Here is a 14681-nt window from a genome sequence, read left to right as displayed (position 1 = left end):
TGGCAGCAGAGAACTGGAAGGAGAGGCGGCCAAAGAAAGAATTGGTTTTGGGGGTGACTAGAGATATGGGCTTCCGGTGCTTCTGGTTTGGAGCGAGTGGTCGCATCGGCACTTCGCTCCCGCAGGTAGTATAACTTTTTCATTACATTTCATTACATTTCATTATATTTTATTATAGCACAACGGTTTGATTTGTCTAATCTTAGCAATTTCTTCTCAGCTAGCTACATAGCCGTCTTTGTCTCAAAGATAATTGCGTAATTATCGTATTTCGCCGTCCTAACGTAGTCATTACTAGCCAGCTAGCTAACGTCCACTGATTAGCTGCACTGGAAAAACTATTACACTCAACTGAACGACTCGATTAGTGTAGTGTTAGCTAGCTACATAGCTGTCTTTGCTGTCTTCGTATCTTCGTTCCAAGATAATTGTGTTGTTTAGGTTTAGAGTGTGTATTCTTAGAGTGATTATCTTAATTTACCGAGGTTAGCTAGCCAACTATTTGTCGTCCTTAACGTAGGTGACTCTGCTAGCTAGCCAACAGCTAGCCAACGTCTACTGAATAGAACTCAACAACCCGGTCGCATTCACAGGTAGTATCACATTTTCATTTAATTTTATTACAGTACAACGGTTTGATTTGTTTGATCGTAGCTAGCTACATAGCTAGCTACATAGCCGTCTTTGTATCAAAGATAATTGTGTAGTCTAGAGCGATTTTCTAGGTTAGCTAGCCAGCTATTGTCGTTCTTTTAACGCAACGTAGCGTAAACAACACTACTAGCTAGCCAGCTAGCCCCCGAATAGCAGCACTGCAGAAACTATTACACTCAACGGAACGACTTGATTAGTGTAGTGTCAACAACGCACCCACTGCCAGCTAGCCTACTTCAGCAGTACTGTATCATTTTAATCATTTTAGTCAATAAGATTCTTGCTACGTAGCTTAACTCTCTGAACATTCGAGACGTGTAGTCCACTTGTCATTCCAATCTCCTTTGCATTAGCGTAGCCTCTTCTGTAGCCTGTCAACTATGTGTCTGTTTATCCCTGTTCTCTCCTCTCTGCACAGACCATACAAATGCTCCACACTGCGTGGCCGCGGCCACCCTAATCTGGTGGTCCCAGCGCGCACGACCCACGTGGAGTTCCAGGTCTCCGGTAGCCTCTGGAACTGCCGATCTGCGGTCAACAAGGCAGAGTTCATCTCAGCCTATGCCTCCCTCCAGTCCCTCGACTTCTTGGCACTAACGGAAACATGGATCACCACAGACAACACTGCTACTCCTACTGCTCTCTCTTCGTCCGCCCACGTGTTCTCGCACACCCCGAGAGCTTCTGGTCAGCGGGGTGGTGGCACCGGGATCCTCATCTCTCCCAAGTGGTCATTCTCTCTTTCTCCCCTTACCCATCTGTCTATCGCCTCCTTTGAATTCCATGCTGTCACAGTTACCAGCCCTTTCAAGCTTAACATCCTTATCATTTATCGCCCTCCAGGTTCCCTCGGAGAGTTCATCAATGAGCTTGATGCCTTGATAAGCTCCTTTCCTGAGGACGGCTCACCTCTCACAGTTCTGGGCGACTTTAACCTCCCCACGTCTACCTTTGACGCATTCCTCTCTGCCTCCTTCTTTCCACTCCTCTCCTCTTTTGACCTCACCCTCTCATCTTCCCTCCCTACTCACAAGGCAGGCAATACGCTCGACCTCATCTTTACTAGATGCTGTTCTTCCACTAACCTCATTGCAACTCCCCTCCAAGTCTCCGACCACTACCTTGTATCCTTTTCCCTCTCGCTCTCATCCAACACCTCCCACACTGCCCCTACTCGGATGGTATCGCGCCGTCCCAACCTTCGCTCTCTCTCCCCCGCTACTCTCTCCTCTTCCATCCTATCATCTCTTCCCTCCGCTCAAACCTTCTCCAACCTATCTCCTGATTCTGCCTCCTCAACCCTCCTCTCCTCCCTCTCTGCATCCTTTGACTCTCTATGTCCCCTATCCTCCAGGCCGGCTCGGTCCTCCCCTCCCGCTCCGTGGCTCGATGACTCATTGCGAGCTCACAGAACAGGGCTCCGGGCATCCGAGCGGAAATGGAGGAAAACTCGCCTCCCTGCGGACCTGGCATCCTTTCACTCCCTCCTCTCTACATTTTCCTCCTCTGTCTCTGCTGCTAAAGCCACTTTCTACCACGCTAAATTCCAAGCATCTGCCTCTAACCCTAGGAAGCTCTTTGCCACCTTCTCCTCCCTCCTGAATCCCCCCTCCTCCCTCTCTGCAGACGACTTCGTCAACCATTTTGAAAAGAAGGTCGACGACATCCAATCCTCGTTTGCTAAGTCAAACGACACCGCTGGTTCTGCTCACACTGCCCTACCCTGTGCTCTGACCTCTTTCTCCCCTCTCTCTCCAGATGAAATCTCGCGTCTTGTGACGGCCGACCGCCCAACAACCTGCCCGCTTGACTATCCCTATCCCCTCCCCTCTTCTCTTCTCCAGACCATTTCCGGAGACCTTCTCCCTTACCTCACCTCGCTCATCAACTCATCACTGACCGCTGGCTACGTCCCTTCCGTCTTCAAGAGAGCGAGAGTTGCATCCCTTCTGAAAAAACCTACACTCGATCCCTCCGATGTCAACAATTACAGACCAGTATCCCTTCTTTCTTTTCTCTCCAAAACTCTTGAACGTGCCGCCCTTGGCCAGCTCTCCCGCTATCTCTCTCTGAATGACCTTCTTGATCCAAATCAGTCAGGTTTCAAGACTAGTCATTCAACTGAGACTGCTCTCCTCTGTATCACGGAGGCGCTCTGCACTGCTAAAGCTAACTCTCTCTCCTCTGCTCTCATCCTTCTAGATCTTTCGGCTGCCTTCGATACTGTGAACCATCAGATCCTCCTCTCCACCCTCTCCGAGTTGGGCATCTCCGGCGCGGCCCACGCTTGGATTGCGTCCTACCTGACAGGTCGCTCCTACCAGGTGGCGTGGCGAGGAGAGGAGGATCTGAAAAGGATCTTCTTTTCACCACGCGCTCTCACCACTGGTGTCCCCCAGGGCTCTGTTCTAGGCCCTCTCCTATTCTCGCTATACACCAAGTCACTTGGCTCTGTCATAACCTCACATGGTCTCTCCTATCATTGCTATGCAGACGACACACAACTAATCTTCTCCTTTCCCCCTTCTGATGACCAGGTGGCGAATCGCATCTCTGCATGTCTGGCAGACATATCAGTGTGGATGACGGATCACCACCTCAAGCTGAACCTCGGCAAGACGGAGCTGCTCTTCCTCCCGGGGAAGGACTGCCCGTTCCATGATCTCGCCATCACGGTTGACAACTCCATTGTGTCCTCCTCCCAGAGCGCTAAGAACCTTGGTGTGATCCTGGACAACACCCTGTCGTTCTCAACCAACATCAAGGCGGTGGCCCGTTCCTGTAGGTTCATGCTCTACAACATCCGCAGAGTATGACCCTGCCTCACACAGGAAGCGGCGCAGGTCCTAATCCAGGCACTTGTCATCTCCCGTCTGGATTACTGCAACTCGCTGTTGGCTGGGCTCCCTGCCTGTGCCATTAAACCCCTTCAACTCATCCAGAACGCCGCAGCCCGTCTGGTGTTCAACCTTCCCAAGTTCTCTCACGTCACCCCGCTCCTCCGTTCTCTCCACTCGCTTCCAGTTGAAGCTCGCATCCGCTACAAGACCATGGTGCTTGCCTACGGAGCTGTGAGGGGAACGGCACCTCAGTACCTCCAGGCTCTGATCAGGCCCTACACCCAAACAAGGGCACTGCGTTCATCCACCTCTGGCCTGCTCGCCTCCCTACCACTGAGGAAGTACAGCTCCCGCTCAGCCCAGTCAAAACTGTTCGCTGCTCTGGCCCCCCAATGGTGGAACAAACTCCCTCACGACGCCAGGACAGCGGAGTCAATCACCACCTTCCGGAGACACCTGAAACCCCACCTCTTTAAGGAATACCTAGGATAGGATAAGTATTCCCTCTCACCCCCCCCCCTTTAAGATTTAGATGCACTATTGTAAAGTGACTGTTCCACTGGATGTCATAAGGTGAATGCACCAATTTGTAAGTCGCTCTGGATAAGAGCGTCTGCTAAATGACTTAAATGTAAATGTAAATGTACCTGCTGGAGCGTGTGCTGGAGCGTGTGCTACAGGTGGTGGATGCTATGGTGACCAGCGAGCTGAGATAAGGGGGGACTTGTAGATGACATGGAGCCAGTGGGTTTGGCGACGAGTATGAAGCGAGGGCCAGCCAACGAGAGCGTACAGGTCGCAATGGTGAGTAACATATGGGGCTTTGGTGACAAAACGGATTGCACTGTGATAGACTGCATCCAATTTGTTGAGTAGGGTATTGGAGGCTATTTTGTAAATGACATCGCCGAAGTCAAGGATTGGTAGGATGGTCAGTTTTACAAGGGTGTGTTTGGCAGCATGAGTGAAGGATGCTTTGTTGCGAAAAAGGAAGCCAATTCTAGATTTAACTTTGGATTGGAGATGTTTGATATGGGTCTGGAAGGAGAGTTTACAGTCTAACCAGACACCTAAGTATTTGTAGTTGTCCACGTATTCTAAGTCAGAGCCGTCCAGAGTAGTGATGTTGGACAGGCGGGCAGGTGCAGGTAGCGATCGGTTGAAGAGCATGCATTTAGTTTTACTTGTATTTAAGAGCAATTGGAGGCCACGGAAGGAGAGTTGTAATGGCATTGAAGCTTGCCTGGAGGGTTGTTAACACAGTGTCCAAAGAAGGGCCAGAAGTATACAGAATGGTGTCGTCTGCATAGAGGTGGATCAGAGAATCACCAGCAGCAAGAGCGACATCATTGATGTATACAGAGAAGAGAGTCGGTCCAAGAATTGAACCCTGTGGCACCCCCATAGAGACTGCCAGAGGTCCGGACAGCAGACCCTCCGATTTGACACACTGAACTCTATCAGAGAAGTAGTTGCTGAACCAGGCGAGGCAATCATTTGAGAAACCAAGGCTGTCGAGTCTGCCGATGAGGATGTGGTGATTGACAGAGTCGAAAGCCTTGGCCAGATCAATGAATACGGCTGCACAGTAATGTTTCTTATCGATAGCGGTTAAGATATCGTTTAGGACCTTGAGCATGGCTGATGGGCGCCCATGACCAGCTCTGAAACCAGATTGCATAGCAGAGAAGGTATGGTGAGATTCGAAATGGTCGGTAATGTTTGTTGACTTGGCTTTCCAAGACCTTAGAAAGGCATGGTAGGATAGATATAGGTCTGTAGCAGTTTGGGTCAAGAGTGTCCCCCCCTTTGAAGAGGGGGATGACCGCAGCTGCTTTCCAATCTTTGGGAATCTCAGACGACACGAAAGAGAGGTTGAACAGGCTAATAATAGGGGTGGCAACAATTTCGGCAGATCATTTTAGAAAGAAAGGGTCCAGATTGTCTAGCCCGGCTGATTTGTAGGGGTCCAGATTTTGCAGCTCTTTCAGAACATCAGCTGAACGGATTTGGGAGGAGAAATGGGGAAGGCTTGGGCGAGTTGCTGTGGAGGGTGCAGTGCTGTTGACCGGGGTAGGAGTAGCCAGGTGGAAAGCATGGCCAGCCGTAGAAAAATGCTTATTGATATTCTCAATTATGGTGGATTTATCAGTGGTGACAGAGTTTCCTATCTTCAGTGCAGTGGGCAGCTGGGAGAAGGTGTTCTTATTCTCCATGGACTTTACAGTGTCCCAGAACTTTTTTGAGTTAGTGTTGCAGGAAGCAAATTTCTGCTTGAAAAAGCTAGCCTTGGCTCTTCTAACTGCCTGTGTATAATGGTTTCTAGCTTCCCTGAAAAGCTGCATATCACGGGGGCGGTTCGATGCTAATGCAGAACGCCATAGGATGTTTTTGTGTTGGTTAAGGGCTGGGGAGAACCAAGTGCTATATCTGTTCCTGGTTCTACATTTCTTGAATGGGGCATGCTTATTTAAGATGGTTAGGAAGGCATTTAAAAAAATATCCAGGATCCTCTACTGACGGGATGAGATCAATATCCTTCCAGGACACCCCGGCCAGGTCGATTAGAAAGGCCTGCTCGCTGAAGTGTTTCAGGGAGCGTTTGACAGTGATGAGTGGAGGTCGTTTGACCGCTGACCCATTACGGATGCAGGCAATGAGGCAGTGATTGCTGAGATCTTGGTTGAAGACAGAAGTGTATTTAGAGGGCCAGTTGGTTAGGATTATATCTATGAGGGTGCCCGTGTTTACTGCTTTGGGGAGGTACCTGGTAGGTTCATTGATAATTTGTGTGAGATTGAGGGCATCAAACTTAGATTGTAGGATGGCTGGGGTGTTAAGTATGTTCCAGTTTAGGTCGCCTAGCAGCACAAGTTCTGAAGATATATGGGGGGCAATCAGTTCACATATGGTGTCCAGAGCACAGCTGGGGGCAGAGGGTTGTCTATAGCAGGCGGAAACGGTGAGAGACTTGTTTTTAGAGAGGAGGATTTTTAAAAGTAGAAGTTCAAATTTTTTGGGTACAGACCTGGATAGTAGAACAGAACTCTGCATGCTATCTTTGCAGTAGATTGCAACTCCACCCCCTTTGACAGTTCTATCTTGTCTGAAAATGTTGTAGTTTGGGATTAACATTTCTGAATTTTTGGTAGTCTTCCTAAACCAGGATTCAGACACAGCTAGAACATCCGGGTTGGCAGAGTGTGCTAAAGCAGTGAATAGAACAAACTTAGGGAGGAGGCTTCTAATGTTAACATGCATGAAACCAAGGCTATTACGGTTGTACATGTGTCTGTTTCTGACCGTTTGAGCAGACTCCATGAGGGTGGTATAAGGGCCCGACGTCCACAGGTGGGGGTTGTGCTTACAGCCCAACACCGTGCAGGAAGTTTTGCATTTGCCAGAGAACACCAAGATTGGCAAATTCGCCAATGGCGCCCTGTGCTCTTCACAGATGAAAGCAGGTCACACTGAGCACATGTGACAGAGTCTGGAGACTCCGTGGAGAACGTGCTGCTGCCTGCAACATCCTCCAGCATGACCGGTTTGGCGGTGGGTCAGTCATGGTGTGGGGTGGCATTTCTTTGGGGGGGCCGCACATTCCTCCATGTGCTCGCCAGAGGTAGCCTGACTGCCATTAGGTACCGAGATGAGCTCCTCAGACCCCTTGTGAGACCATATGCTGGTGCGGTTGGCCCTGGGTTCCTCCTAATGCAAGACAATGCTAGACCTCATGTGGCTGGAGTGTGTCAGCACTTCCTGCAAGAGGAAGGCATTGATGCTATGGACTGGCCCGCCCGTTCCCCAGACCTGAATCCAATTGAGCACAACTGGGACATCATGTCTCGCTCCATCCACCAGACTGTCCAGGAGTTGGCGGATGCTTTAGTCCAGGTCGGGGAGGAGATCCCTCAGGAGACCATCCGACACCTCATCAGGAGCATGCCCAGGCGTTGTAGGGAAGTCATACAGGCACATGGAGGCCACACACACTACTGGAGCCTCATTTTGACTTGTTTTAAGGACATTACATCAAAGTTGGATCAGCCTGTAGTGTGGTTTTCCACTTTAATTTTGAGTGTGACTCCAAATCCAGACCTCCATGGGTTGATCAATTTGATTTCCATTGATACTTTTTGTGTGATTTTGTTGTCAGCACATTAAACTATGTAAAGCATAAAGTATTTAATAAGAATATTTCATTCTTTGAGATCTAGGATGTGTTATTTTAGTGTTCCCTTTATTTTTTTGAGCAGCGTGTGCTTAATTGAGTGTGACTCCAAATCCAGACCTCCATGGGTTGATAAATTTGATTTCCATTGATAATTTTTGTGTGATTTTGTTGTCAGCACATTCAACTATGTAAGAAAAAAGTATTTAATAAGAATATTTCATTCATTCAGATCTAGGATGTGTTATTTTAGTGTTCCCTTTATTTTTTTGAGCAGTGTGTGTGTGTGTGTGTGTGTATGTATATATATATATATATATATATATATACACACACACACCAAGCACCAGGGCTAAGTAGGCTACTCATTGGACTTAACCAATGTCAGGATTGTAGTTTAAATGGGTGGTTCTCAAATCTATCAAATATACAGTTGTTTATGAATAATAAAATAATGTTAATTAACCACAGGGACAACTTGATTCAGTCAAGTTTTGTGATCAGCTGATTGATAGTTGGAAGTAGCCACCCCATCTGGACATTGGTTTCAGCCTGCAGGATGTTGATGGCCTTGGTGACTGGGCTCATGGTGTCAGCATACTGTTACTATGAGAAAAAACTATGTTAATTGATCTAGCTAGTAGGTTACGTCAATAAATTACGTCTGCAGTTATTAGCGAGTTAAGAACAACTTTATCAACTAACACAATTAATAAAATGGCTAGCTAACTGGATGTTGGCAAAATTTTAAAAGCTAACCGTTAGCTAGCTAGCTTGACCAGTTAGTCAAGGTATTTGGCTAGACTAATGTTAGCTGACTAAAATGTGCCCCGATTCGGAAACTACCAGTTCACTTAAACTAGCTAGTTTGCTCGTTTAGTTAGATTGCGTTAGCTAACAAAGCTTCCAAATCTGGGCACATTTTAGCCAGCTAACATAGGTAGCTACTAGCTAGTGAACTATTTGGGTAGATTAGCTAGCATCAACTAACACTGCCTGTTGCATTAGCAAATGTGGGCTACCTAGATTATCTCATGTTAGAGAGCATGCTAACGTTATTCTAGCAAACTACCAGCATATCGATGGTGAGTTCTTGAACGCTAGTAACGTTATTTCCTGAACTAAGCATTAGACATTTCATCCGGTAGGACGAATCCTTCATTCCGAGAAAAGCAAACATTTTTTTCCGATACCGCCAAGGGTGTTTGTCCTCATCAGGAGGTGTGGGAGAGCGATTTCTGACACGCTTGAGCAAAGTGCTGCTGAGTGGATGACTTTTGTGAGTGACAGGCTCCCGGTGGGTGGGCTTTACACTTTAGGACTCTTGGATTTAACCAAATTGAAGAGGATTGGATCAATTCTGCGTGTCGTCGCTTGCAGCCGAGAAAAACAAGTTCCCCCAATGAGTGTGCCGACTCGCCGATGTTGCTTGCATCTTTTTCCAACATGATTCGTTTTTTTTCTTCCAGCTTCAGATTGATTTGATTTTTGAGTAAAAGTATACTTGTTTTATTTTTTATGCAGTGAAGTAAAAGTCGACATAAATAGTAAAAAGTAAAGTACGGATAGTATTTCTACTTCATTACTTTACGCAACTGACTGCAATAAGTTAACGTAATCAAAAACCTTTAAACGTTTAAGTTTGGTGCAAAATTGTTAAAGTTACTAGTGGGTGCATTATAATTAGCCTTGACCCAGTCATAACGGCTCATATTGGCAGAAGACTATCTTCTGTTTCATGAAGCAACTTTATGTAAATAGAGCGTGAGGTAACAGCTGGAGAGAAGGATTTCCAGAGCTTTGGTGGAACAAGGTGGCCAGCTGTGGTAGAATGGAGTGAGCATGTGGGTTGGCAGGGGAAAAGGTTGGGGCGAATGTCAGAGGTAAAGGTGGTGAAGAGCTTTGTCGGTCAGAAAGAGGATATTGTATTCAATTCGGTGGCAGACAGGGTACCAGGGGAATTCATGGTGGATGGGGGTGATGAAGACGGTAGGTAGCTTAGTGGTTAACACATTGGGCCGAAAAGGTACAAAAATATGTCCATGTGCCTTTAAACAAGGCACTTAACCGTAATTGCTTCAAGGTTTCCTTTGATAATTGCAGTCCCTGGCCTTGACCCCACTCTCAGAGGGTGTATTAATACACACTTGTAGATTGTGAAATAGGACAAATATAAGCACCCACCAAATTATTATTATGGGCTGTCAGGAACATTTGGAGTTTATGGAGAGAGCTTGAGTTGAAGCTGGAGAGTAATTAGTTTAGGTAGTGGAGTCTGGCGGAGATGAATGCAGGGACAGTTTGATTAAAGATTTTTCATTAAACTGTACTCTTGTCTTTTTATGTCAGATGGTCCAGCACCATTCTCGGAAATGCTTTCATTTTTGGTGTTATTTTCAATTCTAGAAAAGGCTTAAAATACAGGATAAAGTCTTGCTATGACACATGCTTGCGCAAAACACAAGGCCCTAATTATAAACAACATCCATGGCAGATTGCCAGTGTGCTGCTGTAAAACTGGGGTTTTAGGTTTGTGATTCCTTCAGCCACATCTTGTCCTACTTGTGTGACACGACTGGGTGCCCTCAATGCGCGCTATCCACAGCACTTTCCACAGCTGCTTGGCCAGGTCATCCGACAGGGCCTCTGCACCTTTCCAAAGTAGTTTAGAATGAGGTTAATGTTGTGCGTGTTCTTGCTGTCTGTTCGGTACTACTAATACATGAGGTCATTCCATGAGCACTCCAGGTTCATCAGTTCATGGTAGCCCTCCAGCAGCTCGGCTTGCTCTGTCATTACGGAGTGTCTGCCTCCATCTGAGGCACTTATCAGGAAGGGAGGAGGAATATTAATACACAAATACATTTCTACTGCACAGCAGTGCTCTCCAACCCTGTTCGAGGGTTGGAGGTTTTCACTCCAGTCACAGTGATAACTTACCTGATTTAGCTTACCTGGTGAGATAGATTATGGTTGGAGTGAAAACCTACAGGACGGTAGCTCTCCAGGAACAGGGTTGAAGAGCCCTTCCATACAGTGTCGGATCAAAGCAAAAATATAAACACAACATGCAACAATTACAAAGATTTCACTGAGCTACAGTTCATATAAGGAAATCAGTCAATTGAAATAAATTAATTAGGCCCTAATCAATGGATTTCACATGACTGGGAATACAGATATGCATCTGTTGGTCACAGGTATCTTTAAAAACAAATGTAGGGGTGTGGATCAGAAAACCAGTCAGTATCTGGTGTGATCACTATTTGTCTAATGCAGTGCGACACAATTCCTTTGCATACGTTGGTCCAGAGCAATGTGTGACATGTCTGGTGAGTATGCAGGCCATGGAAGAACTGGGACATTTTCAGCTTTCAGGATTTGTGTACAGATCCTTGCAACATGGGGCCGTGCATTATCATGCTGAAACATGAGCCGATGGCGGCAGATGAATGTTTACGATAAATAACAAAATAGCAGTTAATTATAAAATAGCCACCGCCAGTCTTGCATTACAATTAGTCTGTCAGTTTTGCTTTAGAATAATGAGGATAAACTTACTCTACCAAAACGCTCTGTCCTCTGGTCAGGCATTGTAAAAAATGCTTGTCGTGACATGCCTGGCGCAGCCATCTTCATCTCTTCATATGAAAGAGAACACGTCTGTTGAAGATGGTGCAAAAGTTGATGGTGGCAGGCCAGTAGCCACTCTTTCATGCCTGCTTTACCAGTCTCGAAATGGAGCTCAGGCAATGCCAGATTTTAACGACCTAAAGAGAGGAATGAGTCAATAAAGTTGATCGGTTTAAAAGTCGAACAAGACAAACTAAATAAAGATATACTGCATCCTTAGTATTCATGGTTAAAAGTGCAACAGATCTGCCAGGGCAAACCCTAATTGCCGGTTGTGGACACAGAAAAAAACGTTGCAGGATCTCTACAAGCAGAAGATGATCTAAATAAAAACATCAGATAATAGAATACAATTAATGACATAGGATATTCAACATGGCAAGGAAGGTAAATAGAATGTGTTATCTTTTTAAACACAAAAAAGTTACCAAGTTGGTTTGAAGCAGGGCTGCCATCAGTGGGAGGCAGTGGCTGTAGAAAGCCTTTCACCATGGCATATCGATTGTGGACCACAAAAATGGATTGTTTCACAATCAGCACAGAAGAAGGGACACGGAAGGCAGTCTCTACAGCGCACGACAGCTGGGTTGATACCGCACTGTTGACATTTGCGTGATGAGGTGACATAATAATAAATAATCCTCCACTGCCAGCCAGTTGTCAATGAGATATGGTCTTAACAGATTGAGTTATTATGCTATTGAATCATCACGCAACTAATTAAAAGCAAACACAAAATTAACATCCATCACAAAGCTGATATTCAAACAAATTCAAGAAAATGTGTTATGCACTACAAATTGTAACTAAAATCTTATTTCTCTTGATTTTTTTTCAAGAAGCAGCATCAGCCAACGGTTGATATTGGAGAAACACTACAAAAATACTTTATTTAAAAGTGCAAGGTAACATTATTACATTATTTAAAAAAAACTAAAAACATTGCTATGGGGTCCTTGAATGAGCTATCGGACAGAAACGTTAGGGTCCGTCTCTATGGGCCAAGGCGGTTTCAATGCACCTAGTCTTGCGACTCTGGGACTTTTCTAAATGTCTAGAGCCACATAACTCACCGTGCACTATCGACTTGGGCTCTAGAACATGTTTCTAAAGTTTCAGAGCTCTAGGTCTGACGGTTCTTTGATAGTTTGAACAAAGCTAACTAATTGCAGGCTCTGTGTGTCTGTTAGTCCCACATTGTGTCACCGTCCTTGCTGTGTTTGTGTGTGAGTTTTTCTTGGAAATAAGATGTGAGAAATTACTGATTTACAGTTCATGAGGGTTGCCTAATCACACATATGAAGTTTTGGAAAGATGTGTATTTTTTAAACCTTCGAAACAGCCCCTATGCCCCCAATTTAAGGTGCTTCCGGTTGGAACCGGAAGGACAGCTGATCAACTGCAAGGACAGCTGATCGTCCTTGCAGTGGCAGACCACGTGTAACAACACCTGCACAGGATCGGTACATCCGAACATCACACCTGCGGGACAGGTACAGGATGTCAACAACAAATGCCTGAGTTACACAAGGAACGCACAATCCCTCCATCAGTGCTCAGACTGTCCGCAATAGGCTGAGAGAGGCTGGACTGAGGGCTTGTAGGCCTGTTGTAAGGCATGTCCTCATCAGACATCACCGGCAACAACGGCTGGACCAGACAGCACTGGCAAAAAGTGTTCTTCACTGACGAGTCGCGGTTTTCTCACCAGGGGTGATGGTCGGATTCGCATTTAGCGTTGAAGGAATGAGCGTTACACTGAGACCTGTACTCTGGAGCAGGATCGACTTGGAGGTGGAGGGTCCATCGTGGTCTGGGGGGGATGTGTCACAGCATCATCAGACTGAGCCTGTTATCAATGCAGGCAATCTCAACGCTGTACATTACAGGGAAGACATCCTTGTCCCTCATGTGGTACCCTTCCTGCAGGCTCATCCTAACATGCAGTATTACAATACCACCAGCCATACTGCTTGTTCGGTGCATGATTTCCTGCAAGACAGGAATATCAGTGTTCTGCCATGGCCAACGAAGAGCCCTGATATCAATCCCATTGAGCACGTCTGGGACCTATTGGATCTGAGGGTGAGGGGTAGGGCCGTTCCCCCCAGAAATGTCCGGGAACTTGCAGGTGCCTTGGTGGAAGAGTGGAGTAATATCTCACAGAAAGAACTGGCAAATCTGGTACAGTCCATGAGGAGGAGATGCACTGCAGTACTTAATGCAGCTGGTGGCCACACCAGATACTGACTTACTTTTTATTTTGACCCCCACTTTGTTCAGGGACACATTATTCAATTTCTGTTAGTCACATGTCTGTGGAACTTGTTCAGTTTATGTCTCAGTTGAATCTTATGTTCGTACAAATATTTACACGTTAAGTCTGTTGAAAATCAATGCAGTTAACAGTGAGAGGACGTTTATTTTTTTGCTGAGTTTAGGTGCGCATTCTTCTCTCTTCCATAGCAGGCATAAAAGAAACACAGACCGGACAAGTGGGTGCAATGGATTATGTTCATTGTAGGTAATTACCATGTTTTCTGCACTATAACTCCCTACTATCATTACACAGTTCAGGCTGGATCTGATTTATCACTAGAGAAACTGTGCAATGTGCACATAGAGCACAGAGAAAAAAATAAAACAAAACAATTAGTTGCTTTAAATCTGGAAAAATAACAGAAATGTTGGTTAATCGCTCATCACTTACCTTAACCCTTATCCTTATTCTAAACCTAACCCTAACTGTAACATTGGCAAGTAGTTGTCATAAGGTGAATGCACCAATTTGTAAGTCGCTCTGGATAAGAGCGTCTGCTAAATGACTTAAATGTAATGTAAATGTAGTTGCTTATCAACAGTATGACACTTTCTGTAGCATCCAAATAAAGTGTGATTTTGTATTAGATTACCGCCGACATAAGGACAAAAATTAGCAGACAACAGGTGAAGTAAGTTGAAATTAAGTTTGTTCAACATTCTGACTTGTAATGAGACTGTTCAGGAATGCTGAGCCTAAGTTATGTTAGAGATGAATGTGCAAGTATTTCAATCTCTGATTCTAAGAGGCTACCTGTGTATGTATTGGGGCATGGCAGTATAAGCTCAGGCATATGTATAATTTCTAGATTTTTTTGCATTTCAATGCAGTATTATCGTAAGTATACCGACAAACTGAAACAATTACAAAAATAAACAAACTGTTCCAACAGCAAGTAGAGGTTGATTGTGTACTGTCATATGGAATAGAAGTGTGCTCTTTCAATTAAATGTCTGTCTACTACTATAAGTTATGACTTACCACAAACCTTTTACATAGCTATGCCAGTTATTGGCCTAAACAGCTGTGATGTGGATGGGATACAAAGGAGCTCAAAATCGTG

The sequence above is a fragment of the Oncorhynchus gorbuscha genome, linkage group LG05 (assembly GCF_021184085.1).
Source record: "Oncorhynchus gorbuscha isolate QuinsamMale2020 ecotype Even-year linkage group LG05, OgorEven_v1.0, whole genome shotgun sequence".
Classification (NCBI taxonomy): Eukaryota; Metazoa; Chordata; class Actinopteri; order Salmoniformes; family Salmonidae; genus Oncorhynchus; species Oncorhynchus gorbuscha.
This window is presented reverse-complemented; position numbering follows the sequence as displayed.